The sequence below is a fragment of the Heteronotia binoei genome, chromosome 10 (assembly GCF_032191835.1).
Source record: "Heteronotia binoei isolate CCM8104 ecotype False Entrance Well chromosome 10, APGP_CSIRO_Hbin_v1, whole genome shotgun sequence".
NCBI classification, from domain to species: Eukaryota; Metazoa; Chordata; class Lepidosauria; order Squamata; family Gekkonidae; genus Heteronotia; species Heteronotia binoei.
The window spans coordinates 44,447,995-44,464,875 of NC_083232.1; the positions used below are offsets into that span (position 1 = coordinate 44,447,995).

At 45.9% G+C, this 16,881-nt stretch overlaps 1 protein-coding gene across 10 annotated transcripts in view; it reads left to right on the top strand.

Moving 5' to 3' along the window:
* Window positions 1–16,881, top strand: part of PPP1R9A (protein phosphatase 1 regulatory subunit 9A) — a 217,348-nt gene that overhangs the window by 122,659 nt on the left and 77,808 nt on the right. The gene's annotated exons all lie outside the window — the stretch shown is intronic.

A 16,881-nucleotide genomic window follows, 5' to 3' on the forward strand; every position in this document is an offset into this window, starting at 1 on the left:
GGACAAGGTTGAAGGCAGCTAATTTAGCCTTATTCAGAACAAGAGAATATTTGCAATGTTTTGTTTTCCTTAAAAAAAAATGAGTGCATAAGTGGATAGCCAAGACAAAAGCTGTATGTGGAGGCTTGTGCCTTATCATGATACGCTATCCCATGCAAATCTGTAAGATGGTTCAGTGGGAGTAATCAGTGGCTTTTCAGGTAGCCACTAAATGGGGTGTCTCCTGTTCTGCATGAGGTTGAACTCCTCTTAAAGGATCAGATTTGTAGTTTGGGGGTACCTACTGGGTCCAGGCCTCCTATTGGATAAATAGGTGGCAGCAGTTGCTTTGGGTGACTCACTAGCATTTGTCTTTTCATACATGGAGTTGCCTTGTATTGGTCAGTATTGTCTACTTTGACTGGCAGCAGCTCTCCAGGGTCCCTGATAGAGGTCTTTCACATCACCTACTGATTTCTTTTTTTAACTGAAGATGCTGGGGGAGCATGTAGTTCCAGCACTTTCTTGACCTGGCTGCCTGTCCTGCACCAACACTGCTTCCTCACTTGCCAGCCTGGGTTCCTCATGAACCTTCCTCTGCCCAGCTCCTCAGCACAGCTATTCTAGTGTTGGTCTTGTACCTGGGTGATCTGGGAGGGGCCCAAGGCTACAGTGGCTCTGTCAGCTTCTCTGCCCTTGAAGTATGACTTTGCAGCTCCTAGAACCACCCTTTTCCCAAACAGTGAATTTCTGGCCCCAGCTGGAGACAGTAAGAACCATGGACTCTTAGATCATCTGTCCATCCGTCTGTCTATCTGTCATCTGTCTGTCTGTCTGTTGTCCCCAAGGTGGCATGCATCAAAACATTTCAGCATAAAATCCATAGACCTTAAACTTTTTCTAGAATACACCAGTGATGAGATAGAGCCAAACTAAACATTCCAGTGACAACACAAAATTTTGCTGCCTCCCCACTCCTGTTTCAGCTCACTGATCTCCACAAAACACTACTCCTGGGGGTAAGGGACCCTGAGGAACCTGCAGGGATACCACCCACTGCATAATGGTTTTCAGTATTTTTTTTGTAGAAAAATCCCAGCAGGAGCTTTTGCATATTAGGCCACACTGCCTGGCCTGGGAGCACGTGGCTGCCGCATGACAGGTCAGGCCAGCCGGAGCCCTGGCCAGAACTCCAGTAGAAAAAAAGCCCTGCTTGTTTTTGATACTCTCATCGCAGAATCTGGAAGGAGAAATAAAATACTGATTAACATCTTGTAAATACAAGAGTTGTTTGGAGTTTCACAAAATACTTCACTGTACTCACAGACATCACACACACACACACACACACACTCTCTCGCTTTGAAAACAATTAAACATAGTATAAAAAACTATAAACATCCTGTGTTTTTAGTTACATTTTCCTTAACCTTCTCTGCTGATCTATCTGTTCAAAGCATGATTAAAAAAACACATTGTTTTGAGCTCTATAAAAATGTTGGTTTGTTTACGCAGCTGATGTTTCCATGCTCATCTGTGACCTTCTGCTTGCTGGTCTAATCATTTTTTTCCCCGTGAATTATATTTACAGCTGGTACTTCCATACCAGTTAGGAAAATATCCCAGATAATTCTCTCTTTTTGGCTTGTATCACATCCTCTTTTGCCCTGAATCCCACATTTGGAGGAATTAATGATCTAAACTCTTCTGGAAATAGAAAGCTGTTTTGTGTCTGTGTGTGTTTTGAGGCATTGATGTGATTAAATGTAATATAATACACTTGGTATGAGCACTTAAAGGATAAAACATTCCTTTTCTTAATGTAGGTAGCTTTACATCTTGCTTGGATGATGATCGGTGTGCTAAGGAGAAAGAGAGCAGGAATACAAAACTGTCATCAGAGGGAGGGAAAGCTCTGTGAGCCAAAATGAATTCTGCCTGCAGGTGCAATTGAGTTAATCCACATTGTAAAAAATAAGTAAGGACTGCTGGAGCACTGAGAGATCTGTAGCATGAATTATTTTTTATTTATTCTTCGTAATTACTAGAGTGTGCCTTCCCCTCCTCCCCTTCCAAAGAAAAAAATAACTGCTACTAAAGCTTTTCTTTTAATTCTGTTTTCTACAACCACTTATGTACACATGTCCACCCGCATGATTGCAATTTGTTGAATGCAGACTTGTGCTGCATTATTACAGACCATTAAAGCACTTTGCTGTGCAGCCACCATTGAAGCCAAGAGAAGTGCATCTGTGTTTTTGGAAAGGTGCCATTCATCACTGGGACTTACTTATCAAAATTTTCAGAGAGATTTTACCATCATTAAACAATCTGTGTGGAATGTGCCCAGCTAAGATACAGTGTCTGTAGGGAACGCTATATTTTATACTCTCCCTGTTGTAAGCCAAAATGCCCTCAAAACAAGGATGGGGAATTGTCAGGTGGGCACCTGGCTTAATCAGGATCTTTTACCTGTGTATATAGGATTCCACGTCCAGAAATTAATGCTTAAAAATATTAGGGACTCTAATTAAGTAAAACAATTACAATTTATTCCAGAAAAATATAGGCTTGCATACAAGATAAAATACTCATAAAATCATTCATACAGTCCTAGGAAATATATAGAGAGATATAGAGACAACATATGGGTAGACAAACAGGGTGATAATTACCGATCGTAGTCTTCAGGAATGTTCCAATGGTGACAATAGAGGACGGGGGAAATGGGACCCTCAACTGTGACCAGAATTGGGGATGGATCTAGACAGCGGAACTGGGGTACTGCTAGATGCACACATGTGGGGAACTGTGTTACAGGTTATATAGACTACCCTGAGCCCTTAGGGGATGGGAGGCACAGGGGTGGATGACAGGTGGTCAGCTGGTACATGACCTCAGAAAAGGGGAGGTTCTGCAGTGACCATAAGGGCTGGACTTCTGCAGTAGCCAATAGCAAGTTAGTTGGTGGCACCTAATTGGGTGCCCATGACTGACTAATGAACAAGCTTGGTCCAGGGGTACCTGGTTGGACTTTCAGGTTGCAATGGACCAGGGTGAGGCTCCAAAATGGGGAAAAGAATGGGAGAAATTACTGGGTGGAGGTGTGCTTGAGTATACCAAACTTATCTAAAAAGGTGACAATAGATGGCCAAATTGCTACCTAAGGTAACACCCAGTTTACACAAAGGAACTTGGCTCTGGCTGAAGATGGTCTTCCTCTTGTTCAGTCTTCTTCTTGGCACCAGTCTTTGTCTTGAGTTCCGTTAGACAAAGGCTTAGGTGGTCTGGCAGGATCCATGCCTAAGAAAAGCTTGATTGCCTTATGCAGAAGTTGAAGCAGCTGTTGGATATGTGAGTTTCTTGCTTTGCTGTAATGGAGTTAGGAAAACAAGATGGATTCTAGTGGTATTAGCCTTTGGTTCATGGAAACAGGCTGGAAACTGTTTGCCTGTACAGTTCATGGTGGCGTGGCTTCTTCCACTGCAGCAGCCAAGACTGGGCACACAAGGAGCAGCTGGAAGCTCGTCTGTAGTTCTGGCTAACACCCATCCAGAGATGTAGAAGGCTGCTGCAAAGCTGAGGCTTATAGTATCCACATAAGCCTTAGAAACCATGGGCAAAGTCCACTTCTTAGAGCAGATGTGCATGAGTCAAAACTCCAGGCACCCTGGCAACCATACTGGTGATCACGATGTCCATGTGTATGAAAAGTGGGGGCTTTTTCTTACACTGTGTAAATGTGCACATGGAGATTTGGGAGATAAACAGGACAATTTACAGGTAGTTCAGTTATTTTGATGGCAATCAGCATAAATGGTTTACGCATTATCAAACTTAATTCCTCTGTTTTGAAAGCTTAATTGGATCCTAAGAACTTACTTCAGAAGGACTTTGTACTAAGCTGTAATTCTGCAAATTTCTTGACTAAATAAAGAATGTCTAATACGAATTAAAAATTGTGCCCTGATTAGTTTTAAAAAATAATAGCTAATATTAGTTGGTGTTACTAATAGATAGTATTACCAATTAATATCAGTTTGTATTACCATGCATACTGCTAATTTTTGTACATGTAAAGCTGTATTTGAGAATGCAGTATAACTTATTTCCAGACTCTGCCTTTTGATATAGTCCACTGATTACGATTAAATGGCTTCTTTCATATATAAATAACTTTTGAGCTGTGTGTATGCCTTGGTGAGTAATCTTCTGCCTATTTAATTCAAGCTATTGATGTGTTCATTTTAGTTAACAGAAAAACAAGTTATGGCAGGGTCTAATGCCATTGGTGGTGGTGGAAACAAAGCATAAGCCTATCATCAGGAGTCAGTGAGGGGTGAGTGAACCCATCACAGGAAAACAGAATTGGTGGTGATGGTTTGCAGTAGTGACCCATATGGACTGTTTATCAGTGTTGCTATTGGGGCCTGTGGTTGCTTCCAGACATTGGCTTCTCTTGTGTTGTAGCTACAATTCTGAAAGCACAACAAGAAGGCTGATTACAAACCGGCCAGACGGCAACATCTGCCCCCCGCCCCTGTCCCGAACTTACCCGTCCTGAAAGACGATCCACCTGGCTCAAAAAGGGACCACTTGGAGAGTGGTCCCTTTTCGCTAGGGGAACTCTGAGTCGGTGCTCGGCCATCTGGAAGGCCGGAGAGTGCCTCACGAGTGCCTGGGCAGCCGTGAGTGGGACGCATGAGCATTCCAGACACTCTCCAGCCACCCAAGGCCCACCCCTTTCCTAGAGCGCCATCCGGAAGCTCCAGGACGCTCTTCTTCCGGCCGGCTTTCCTCGGGGCGGCTGCAAGCTGCCCCAAACCGACCAACTGTTATCAGCCAAAGTATCCCATAGAAACCATTACTGATTGTATATGATAATTGTGGTTGCCCTCATTCTAGCCGCTGTTGTGTTTGGATTAATAGTTATTAGCAGTGCTTGTTTTGTAGAAAAAGCTCACCATGAATTTATTTGCATATTAGATCACACCCCCTGACAGCAAACCAGCCGGAACTGCGTTCCTGTGCGTTCCTGCTTAAAAAAAAAAAAAAAATCCCTGGTTATTAACACTGGTCACAGGTGGCAAAGTTCACATTTACCTTATGAATCTCTGGTAATGTCATGTTAGTGAGCCTCTTGACCACAAAAAAGCACAATACTAGAAGAACACTAATATTCTGCAGAAAGGAGAATGAGTGCAGTAACCTCCTGCAGAATTACATAAGTCTCAAAGTCCAGCTCTTTTAAGTTCCAGTCCCGTAGTCTGATTCACTTGTTTCATGTTTTGTAAAATTTGATAGATCCAGGTGGGCAGGTGGGAATCTGTCTCCATGGAAAACACCACACTAAGCCATATGGAATGGTGCACAACAACAGAGTCTCAGTTACTCTTAACAATTAAGGAAGATGCTTTTACACATTAGTCTCCTACTTTGGCATATTTATTGTTCCACTGTTTCCCCCTGTAATAAAATCCAAACATATTGTGACCTATAACCTTAGCTTTTTACAGCTATTTAGTCTTTGCATATGCCAAAACATCTTCATTAAGTTGTATGCTAGTTTGCTGTTCATCTGTGTAGAGACACCTGCCTCTCTCTCTCTTGGTTTCCATTTCTATGTATCTGAAGAAGCACTCGAAAGCTCATACCTAAGTTCTTTACCTGCTCTGCTTCCTCCAAATGAGACGGTTTGTATAAAGAGGAAGAGAGAGGGTACTGAGAACTAGCTATGCAGCTGGAAAAGTTTATAGTTTTCTGTGATAGCCATGAAAGGGATTTTTAAAAATTGCAGGTAGATATGCCACATGCCCTAGGGCAAAAGATACTGTGCTGAAGTAGCTTAAATGATCTTCTTCGTGGTCTCTGTGCAGTCCCACACATGGCTGATAAGGGGCCGGCACGTTCAGATCTCTCCAACTTGGTGTCGGAATTATCCAGAGTCTCCAAACAGCAGATAAACACCGTACGACATGCTGTTTCTTGTTCTTCGAGGGTCTTCGCTTCCTCCGTTGCCTTGCGCCGTCATGCCTGGCTGTGTTCTACTAACTTGCAGCCCGACATCAAGCAGAAGATAGAGGATCTCCCCTTCGACGGCCTAGGCCTCTTCCATGCGTCCACGGACGAAGTGCTAACCTCTGTTGACGACGGCCGCAAACGTGCCAAGCGCCTGGGAGTTTCCCAACCTAACTCCCAACAGTTCAATCGATCGAAAACTTGGAGACCTTCATTTCAGAAACGGCAACGGTCACCAAAACAAAGTGACTACTGGAGGCGAAAGGGTGTACAACAACAGAGGTTAGCACTTCGTCCGTGGACGCATGGAAGAGGCCTAGGCCGTCGAAGGGAAGATCCTCTATCTTCTGCTTGATGTCGGGCTGCAAGTTAGTAGAACGCAGCCAGGCATGACGGTGCAAGGCAACGGAGAAAGCGAAGACCCTCGAAGAACAAGAAACAGCATGTCGTACGGTGTTTATCTGCTGTTTGGAGACTCTGGATAATTCCGACACCAAGTTGGAGAGATCTGAACGTGCCGGCCCCTTATCAGCCATGTGTGTGACTGCACAGATGACCACTCGAAGATCATCAGTTACAGGTAAGCAACCTGTTTTTTTGTGTCATAAATTACATGACTTTCGCTTTTGTGTGTCTAGCTATATTTATTACATATTGCAGGGCTTTTTTGTAGCAGAAACTCCTTTACATACTAGGCTACACTCCCCTGATGTAGCCAATCCTCCTGGAGCTTACAGCAGGCCCTGTAGTAACAGCCCTGTAAGCTCTTGGAGGATTGGGTACACAGGGGTGTGTGGCCTAATACGCAAAGGAGTTCCTGCTACAAAAAAAGCCCTGCATATGTGTGTGTTTGTATTTTCAGTTTTATAGATTAATATTCTGCAAGTGTCCAGCAAGCACTACTTTCATGCAAGCACATGTTAGTTTATTTCAAATATATGTGGCTCATCCCTTCACAGTGTTTTGAGGAGTTCTTAATACAAGAATCTCTTTCCTTTTCCTGATGGCTTTGACGCAGTTTGAGGTTAGAGATAGCCATAAAATGCTACAGCATACTCATCTGTTACCTTGACAACACCAAGACTTGCTAAAGGCAGTGACAGATATGCTTTCAACATCACTTCATGTTAATTTTTCTGATTTGTCTACCATTGCCTCTTTTTCAAATATTTTTAAATAATAAGTTACAGTTTTCCAGTATTACTAAACAAGAGCTTTTCTTCAATCCAAGTATCTAAACTTAACTGACCATGACAATTTTAAAAACAATGGGACTTACTGATGAAAACTCCCCATTGGGCATTGTTGAAATGCATGTTTGGCACACACCCTATGATATGAAATATTTCCAGGGTAGTATAGACTATCTTGTTTTTAGCATAAATAAATTTAAGGTCTTGTTAAATTTAGTGGGGTTTCTTTTCTGTCAGTAAGCTTTGCAAACTATGCATGATTAATTCCAATACTTGCTTTTTATATTCAGTGCCAATTATAAAATGAATTATTCATTCAAAATTATCTGTTTACAGAGCATCATTTCAGTATATTAATAATCTATGATGTAGAAAATATTGCCAGGATTTAGGCATTTTTCAGGATGCAGGACTCATTGAGTGTATAGCAGCAAACAAAAAAAAAATCAAATATCTTCTATGACATGATCCTCAGTACTACCTGTCCTTTAGTGCTCAGACTACTTAAAGCTTTTTGATGAAATAAAAGATTTCACTAAATTAATTTTTCAATATGTCAGAAGCATTTACAATTCATTGTTTGTTTTCTTCAATTTTGCAGGAAGAAATCAAAAGAATAGCAGGAATTAATAACATTTCTTAAATTTCTTGCTAATAGTTGCCCAGGCTGTTGTGAATTTATTTCAGTCATAGTGCCCAGTATTAGAACACCAGCTAACTTTCCAATCTTCTTCGTGGTCTCTGTGCATCACACTGATGGGATATAGGCGCCCGCGCCGATCTCGATCGGTATTCTTGAAAGCTGCGGATTTCCGCGCCCCAGGCCCAGTGCGCATGCGCAGAAGCCCCACCGCGCATGCTCACAGGGACCGGAGCGGACATCCCGCCAGTTCTCTTCTGACCGCCGCTTGGATCAGTCGATCTCTCGCTACGGTCGGTAGGAATCCTTTCTTGGAAGTTGCTATCGTTGGATTTATCAGATATTTTATTTGGCTTAGTCCACACAACAGTCTTTTTAAAGACTAAGAGGCGGAAAGAAACATTTTGTTTCGGGACTTTTCTCCTCAGTTCTCTCTTCCCGCCCTTTCCCCCCCCCCTCCCCCCCGCATGGAAAAGCGGTGGGGATTTTTCAAGAGGTGCAGGAACTGCGGTAGCAAAATCGCTCCCCCAGACGGGCACGCTCTTTGTCTTTTTTGCCTGGGAGAGACACACATCCCTGACGCGTGTGTTCACTGCGCGAAGTTTTCCCGCCAAACGAAGAAAAACCGCGCGGGACGTTTAGCGGCGGCACTGATGGAAAAAGCTCTGTCGCCTAAGAAGATGTCGACGGCGCAGCACAAGCCGTCAACGTCGGAGTCGCTCGGCACCGACAAGAGCGCCCCCGACGCCGATCGCCCCACGAAGTCGGGCTCGGCATCAAGGTCCGCCTCCTCCACTCCTGCAAAACGGCCAAGGGAGGAGAAGGGACCTCAGCCGGAAGCGAAGAAGAAAAAGTCGGATAAGCATCGGTCGTCCGCGACTTCGCTCCCGACATCGCCATCGCCATCGGAATCGGCAGCGAGAGTTCCACCGTTGAAGCTATTCGCCTCCCCTCGCCGCCGTTCAAGCCCCCCGGTATTGGCATCGATGTCGACGCAAATCGCCATATCCTCCGACTCGGACCGCGACTTTGATCTATCGCAACGATCGGGGGCAGAAGGTAGTCCACCAGATACACATATGGTGGAGGACACTGTTCAATCCCGAACACCGACCCGAGACCCATCGGTCAGCCCCGATCATCGGCGGAACCGAAGCCCCAAAAAGGATCGACCCACTACACCTAGAGAAGACGGCGGGCGCGACTACTCAACCAGCCCTCGGCGTAGTCCCCGGGGTCGACATCGATCCCGAGATTCAGAGGAGAGATCCCGCGTCAGAGATCGATCTCCTCGGAAACCACCGCCCCCAATGTCATGGGATCAGCGGCAGTGGCAATACCTATACGGGTCGTGCCCTATGCCCTCCATGTTCCCCTGGTTCACACCCAGACCTCTGGATTGGGACCAGCAGTCTGAAGCATCAGTACGATCCCGGACGTCGTACAAGCCGAGGCACACTCCGTCGGCGTCGGTGTCAAAACCACCTGACACGACACCGCCAAGGACACAAAAGACTTCCCCACGACGGCGAAGTTCGGAGAGTCGAAAGACCCCTGAGTCACCAAAGGCTCCAGAGACGCCCAAACATTCCTCGCAGCACTCGGGCTCGGTAGAAGGCTCCCCCAGATCTGAGGAAGGTTCTCCCCGGGAAGACCAAGACATCTCCTCCCCAGAGGAACCGGCTCCATCAAGTAAAGTGGGCGAGGAGCTCCCCATATCCCCATCCGAGGACTTGAAATCGTATGGGGATCTAATTAGAAGGATGGCACACACCCTGTCGCTACCGACGGTCCAACCAGAACCGGTAGTCACCGACAACGTGTTCGATGTCGTCCAGCTAGACACCTCGACGGCCATCGCCTTACCGCTTACAACGGTCATGCTCCACACCACAAAATCGTCCTGGGACAAACCAGCTTCAACACCAATAAGCTCCCGCAGGCTGGACCATATGTATCGAGTCCAGGAATCCACAGCAGAGTTTTTATTTACCCACCCGAAACCAAACTCTGTAGTAGTGGCATCGTCCTCAAAGGCCAGAAAGACAAATGCTTCTCCCCCAGACAAAGAAGGGAAGAAACTAGACAACCTAGGCAGAAAGTTCTACACAGCAGGTTCGTTAGGAGTAAAAGTTGCAAACTATGGAGCGTGTATGGGCCGTTATCAATATGCCCTGTGGGACCAATTGTCGGCTCTACCAGACCTGTCAGAACAAACCAAACAGGCAATGAAGAAAATCCAAAGGGAAGGCATTGCATTAGCAAAACAGCAAATCAATTCTGCCAAACACGCAGGTGACATTGCAGCAAAGACACTTACCTCAGCGATCACCCTAAGACGTCACTCTTGGTTGCGGTCCACGGCGCTCCAGCAGGATACACAATCCTGCATCGAAGATCTCCCATTCGATGGAAGCGGATTATTCAGCTCCAATACCGATACCATACTGCAGGAGATGGATAAAAGTATTACAACGTCACGCAATTTAGGGGTCCCCATCTCATCTAGACCCCAAGGGAGACGCTCCTGGAACAAGCCGTGGAACAAGAAGCAGTTCCCCAAGCAGCCTACAGAACAACAATGGAGACCCAAGGGCTCCACACCTTACTCCAAACCTCCGTACACCCCCAAAACGAAGTACTCACCTACTTCATCACAGTCATCCAGACAAAAGGGGGGTAGACCGTCCAAACAGGGTCTTTGACTGCCCTTCCCCCTGTTTTATCCCTTCCCCTTCGGACCCGGACCATACCAGACTTTTCCCTTATTTCCAGGCATGGTCCATAATCACTACGGACAAATGGGTCTTGTCGATAATCCGGATGGGTTATCAAATAGAATTCAGAGAAAACCCTACAGTTCCCACCGTCATCCACACCAGGGTGTCCCTCACACTACAGACAGAGGTTCAATCCTTGCTCGAGAAAGATGCAATAGAACGGGTACCAGTCAACCAGATTGGACAAGGTTTTTACTCCCGATATTTCACCATCCCCAAAAAAGATGGAGGCCTTCGGCCCATTATGGACCTACGAGGCCTGAACCATTTCATACCAAACCAGAAATTCAGAATGGTCTCCCTACAAAACATCCTACCCCTACTGAACCAAGGGGATTGGATGGCCACACTGGACCTGCAAGATGCCTACTTTCATGTAACTATACACCACGACTACAGGAAGTTCCTCAGGTTTGCAGTTGGAGACTCCCACTACCAATACAAAGCCTTGCCTTTTGGCCTCTCCACGGCACCGAGAGTTTTTACAAAGACCATGGTGGTGGTGGCAGCTCATCTACGTCTACAAGGGATCACTATCTTTCCTTACATAGACGATTGGCTGCTGGTGGCGAGTTCGAAACCCCTACTACTACAGCACATAGAAGTCACCTTAACCCTTCTGCAAACCTTAGGCCTACAGGTCAACCTAAAGAAATCGGCACTGCAACCCGCTCAGAGGGTGCAATTCATAGGGGCCATTCTGGACTCACAAGTTTGCAGGGCATTCCTCCCAGCACAAAGAGCGGGGGATATCCAATCCCTAATACATGTGTTCTTAGTCAACCATACAGTCACAGCGTTCCAAGTCCAACGCCTCCTGGGCTTAATGGCAGCGACCACGGCAGTACTGAAATTCGCCAGATTCCACATGCGAATGCTACAGTTATGGTTTCTGCGCGTGTTCAACTGTCAGACAGACCTCCCCTCACGCCAACTGACGGTCCCAACGTCAGTAATCTGGACTCTATACTGGTGGCAGGAAAAGCAGAACCTCCTCCAGGGAGCCCCATTTCACAGGCAGACTCCCACATTCACCATAACGACGGATGCATCCTTATGGGGCTGGGGAGCACATGCGAACGATATGTGTGTGGGGGGCAGATGGCCTCAGGGCCTTCTGCGCTGCCACATCAATTTCCTAGAGCTGCTGGCCATACATCATGCCATTCTCTCATTCAGACACCAGATTGTGGGGAGAACGGTAGCGATCTTGACAGACAACACCACAGCCCTATCTTATGTAAACAGACAAGGCGGCACAGTCTCAAGGAAGTTATGCCTTCTAGCGCTACAGATTTGGGAAATTTGCAGAGAGTCGAACGTTACCCTAGTAGCCACTCACCTACCGGGCAATCTGAATGCCTGTGCGGATTACCTCAGTCGGGGAGGGGCCTCACTCCACGAGTGGGAACTCAACTGGGAGTTCCTCCTACCGGTGTTCCAGAAGTGGGGCACACCGGAAGTGGATGTCTTTGCCACACGCAACACCGCAAAATGCGACAAATTTTGCTGCAGAGGGGGTGCAGACCCTCTGTCGTTGGGAGATGGGTTACTGATCCCATGGACTCGCTTGCATGTGTACCTCTTTCCACCAATCCCGCTAATTACGAGGGTGATTCACAAGATTCAACTCGAACACCCCAAGGGGATTCTCATCACACCGTGGTGGCCCAGACAGCAGTGGTTCTCTCCGATACTGAGGCTGTCTCGCGGAATGTTCCACCAATTTCCGATGAGCCCAGACCTTCTACTGTCACACGAGGGACGAGTGATTCACCACGACGTGCCTCACTTGAAACTCACGGCATGGAGGCTGGTGTGACGACATTGTCCGATAGAGCCCGGGACGTTATGTTGAATAGTAGAAAATCATCCACGAGAAAATCATATGATTATAAATGGACAAGGTTTATCCAATTTGTGAACAAAACTAACAGGGAACCCAAGACAGCAGGCCTCCCACTAATCCTGGACTTTCTGCTCTCACTCCTTGACAGGGGACTAACGGTGTCATCTGTGAGAGTGTACTTAGCAGCCATATCGGCTAACCATGAACAACTTGAAGGCCACTCTGTGTTCTCACACCCTGATACTAAACGGTTCTTAAAGGGCCTGGCCAAATTGTACCCTGCGGTGCGAATCCCAGCCCCTGCTTGGGACCTCCCAGCGGTACTACGGGCATTAACGGGAAAACCCTTCGAACCCATGGCGACATGTTCCTTGCAATTACTGTCCTGGAAAACAGCCTTCTTGGTGGCCGTTACCTCTGCTCGCAGGGTTGGTGAACTGGCAGCGCTGCGCTGCGACGACCCATATTTAAAATTCAGTACGGAAGGAGTGTGCTTACGTCCTGATGTAACATTTCTTCCGAAAGTAACGTCTGCTTTTCACCTGAATGCAGAAATATGCCTACCCACATACTTTCCTAATCCAAGTACAGACTCCGAAAGGAGACTCCATACACTGGATGTGAAAAGGGCTCTCTCATTCTACTTGCATAGAGTGGGACCTGGACGAAGGGACCCTAGACTCTTTGTCTCGTACTCCACAACATCGCAAGGTGTAAGAGTTTCGTCGCAGCGAATCTCTAAGTGGTTAACCGAGACTATAAAACTGTGCTACCTGTTGAACAAGCAACCTCTGCCAAGACAGATTAGAGCTCATTCCACGAGAGCCCTAGCTACTTCGGCAGCCTTTATGAGAGGAATACCACTGAAAGACATTTGTGATGCTGCCACTTGGTCCTCCTCGCATACGTTTATCAACCATTATGCGCTGGACCTGAACTGGCGTAGACGCTCATCAGTGGGCCGTGCGGTGCTTCAAGAGGTTTCTCGCTGATGGACCGTTGCACCCTCCTCCAGGTAGGACTTTGGCTTGCTAATCTCCCATCAGTGTGATGCACAGAGACCACGAAGAAGATAAACAGGTTTCCTACCTGTAACTGATGATCTTCGAGTGGTCATCTGTGCAGTCACACTACCCGCCCTCCTTCCCCTCCGCTGCCGGTCCATCTATACGGGCTTACGCAGCGGTCAGAAGGAACTGGCGGGATGTCCGCTCCGGTCCCTGTGAGCATGCGCGGTGGGGCTTCTGCGCATGCGCACTGGGCCTGGGGCGCGGAAATCCGCAGCTTTCAAGAATACCGATCGAGATCGGCGCGGGCGCCTATATCCCATCAGTGTGACTGCACAGATGACCACTCGAAGATCATCAGTTACAGGTAGGAAACCTGTTTTTTAGGGCCATTAATAATGTGATTAAAAGTTGGGTTTTTAATAGTAGTGCCCTTTTACTAGCTGTTTGAATGATGGCTGGGTTTTTTTTAATGTTCCCAGAAGTATTGTAAAGTTTCCTTGACAGTGTTGCTAGTATGAATGGGATGGTGGAGTCTGCCAAGAAAATGTGGGATAGTTGTAGTACTTCTCAGAGCATTTAAACTTCAGGTTCAGCTCCAAAATGATTGTGTGCTACATCTGGAACTTGGCCAGTTCTAACCCTATCTTTAAGGTCACTTTTTGTTACCTAGGATAACTAATAAAGTTATTAATATTTGTTTTGATCGGTACAGTGAACATATGAACATATGCAGCTGCCTTATACCGAATCAGACCCTTGGTCCATCAAAGTCAGTATTGTCTTCTCAGACTGGCAGCGGCTCTCCAGGGTCTCAAGCTGAGGTTTTTCACACCTATTTGCCTGGACCCTTTTTTGGAGATGCCAGGGATTGAACCTGGGACCTTCTGCTTCCCAAGCAGATGCTCTACCACTGAGCCACCGTCCCATCCCAGTAATTCCTTGAGTGTTGTGAGATGTGTGAATTGTGTGAGGATATGTTTGTTCAGGTTTTTTTTTACAAAAATCATGAAGAATATTTCACAAACAAGAGAGTGATCATTCTTACAGTTAGACCAATCGTGTGTGTGGATTTTTTTGTTTACGTTTGAAGTGACATCAAGTTATAGTGAACTTATAGTGACTGCTCATGGCAATTTCAAAGCAAGGGACTTTGGAGGTGGTTTGCTATTGCCTGCCTCAGAGTAGTGGCCCTGGACTTCATTGGTGGCCTCTCATCCAAGTACTAACCAGGGCTGACCCTACTTAGTTTCTGAGATTTGATGAGATCAGGCTAGCCTAGGCCACCTAGGTCACAGCAGTCATGATGTAAGAGTTTGCAATTTCAGTTTATGTATATTCTTAACTTAATTAGCCCTTTTTATTTTGGAATTTAGAAAGGCAGTGAAGAAATATGAGTCTAGCAATAGGAAGGAGAAAGTCTGAGAGCAAATGTTACCAAGGCTTGTTGAGTTTTTTGCAAGGGTTTGCACAGACAATTGGAGATTTTTTGCTTTCATGCCCAATTCATGTGATGATGGTTGACCTATAAATGGCCCTGCCCTCAAGAAGGAGAGCACGTATTCCACTTCTGCCTTTTGTGATCTGTTGTGGCCTACTTGAGGTTCTTTCTTAGCACTAAGATCTGTGACAGTGTGCAACTGACCCTTTTCAGTAGTAGTCGGGCCCGTACACACAGGAGTGCCCACGAGTGCCTGGTCCCCTCCAAATAACCCAGCATTCTCCCCAAACAGCTGTGCCTCCCCCGCCCACTTCCCCCTTGGCTTGCCAGGAGAGGGGAAGCATGTATCAGTCTGCACTCAGCTTGCTGCCACTGTGATTGTAATGTCTCTGGGCTTGGCCCTGCCTCCGGAAGCCAGAAAGGAGCCCTTGCAGGAGGCAGGCTGGGGTTTGCTTTTAACCCTGAGCAGGAGGAAAGAGGCGCCATCACAAGCTGCTTTGGGAGGTGCAAGGTGAAGCGCCTGTCTTTGCTGTCCTCTCGGATTGGATGCAAAGGTGGGGTGTGTGTAAGAAGGGGACATGAGGAGAATAGCTCATTGGCACCAGGATTAATGGATTGCTCAAGGAATTATTGTCCTGCTGCTAGCTAGCCAACGGCACCAGGTTATATCTGTAAAATCTCGAGGGGCTCCTTCAGCAATGCTTTGGTTAGGCTTCGGTTCTGGAGCAATGCAGTGCTTCAGAGAGAATATAACTCCCAGACACAAATCCTGACCTTTATTATTTTCAAATTGCCCCAGGTGCTGCTCCCTGTGCCCATTTGTACATTTCAGCTCTTACCTAGCCATGTCTCTTCTGCTCTGTATGTCCCTAACAACAACCCTGAGATGTAGTCATCTCCACAGTACTAAATTGCCTCCCTGGGGCCTCCCTAAGAAAAATTTTCTGGGTATGGTAACGAGACTGGTGGTAGTCATGATACTATTTCGCTCCCTATTGAGAGAATCCCATCTGAGCTGAGGTCGAGAGTGACCTTAAGGCAATGTCATAAAACGGGTTCATGCAGCCTTCGGTGGGATTGTATAATTTTGCCGCAGTTATAGCTTTAATAAATGTATTATGTGGTTTACATTTTTATTGTTTGTTGGCTTTTGTGTACATTGCTGAGAGCTGTGTAGAATAGAGTGGCGTATGCATTTAATAAATATTTAATATCTTGTATTCAAATATGGTTTGTGTGCTTAAATAATAATTTATATGGTGAAACGTGATTTATCATGTGGTAATACAGAGTGCTATTTATTGATACACAGCTTTTACTTAATTGAAGCAAACCACAGCCTTATTACATAATAAACAATTAAGTTGTTCAAAACCCTGCCAATATAGTGATAAAATACTCTAAAATTTAGGGGAGGGGTAATGTTTTCATGAATCCCTGTGAATTTTTAGTGTTACTATGGTATTTTTTAAAAAAAATATTTGTGCTCTACTTGATTTTTATTATTAAACAGAACAGAATGATGGATGATCTTGCTAGGTCCTATATTATAACCATAACTATGCAAGTTAGGCAGAAGCAGATCTGCTGTATGCAGAAGTATGATTCTAAGTTTTTAAGAGGCTACTGTGTACTGTACTTTCCCTCCCCACTGTTGCCATTTCTAATTCTGAACTGGCCCTAAAGCATGAATCAAAAAATCCACAAAAAGGGCCTAGGGACAGAGAGGAAGGATTTTTATACAAACCTGCGGAAAGCTCCAGGTTTGCAGAAAAACCTGATGTCGTAAAAAGATTAAGAATCAAACAGATAATAGAATCAACATCAGTAGTTTTCAGAGACATGCCCTTTGAGAATTTATGAGACTACATTCTGAGATCTTGGTTCACATTTTCAGCAGCCAATAACAAGAATATTGCCAACCTATGGTATGTGTCAGTCAAACCATAGGGAGGAAAAGGGAAAACAGAAGGG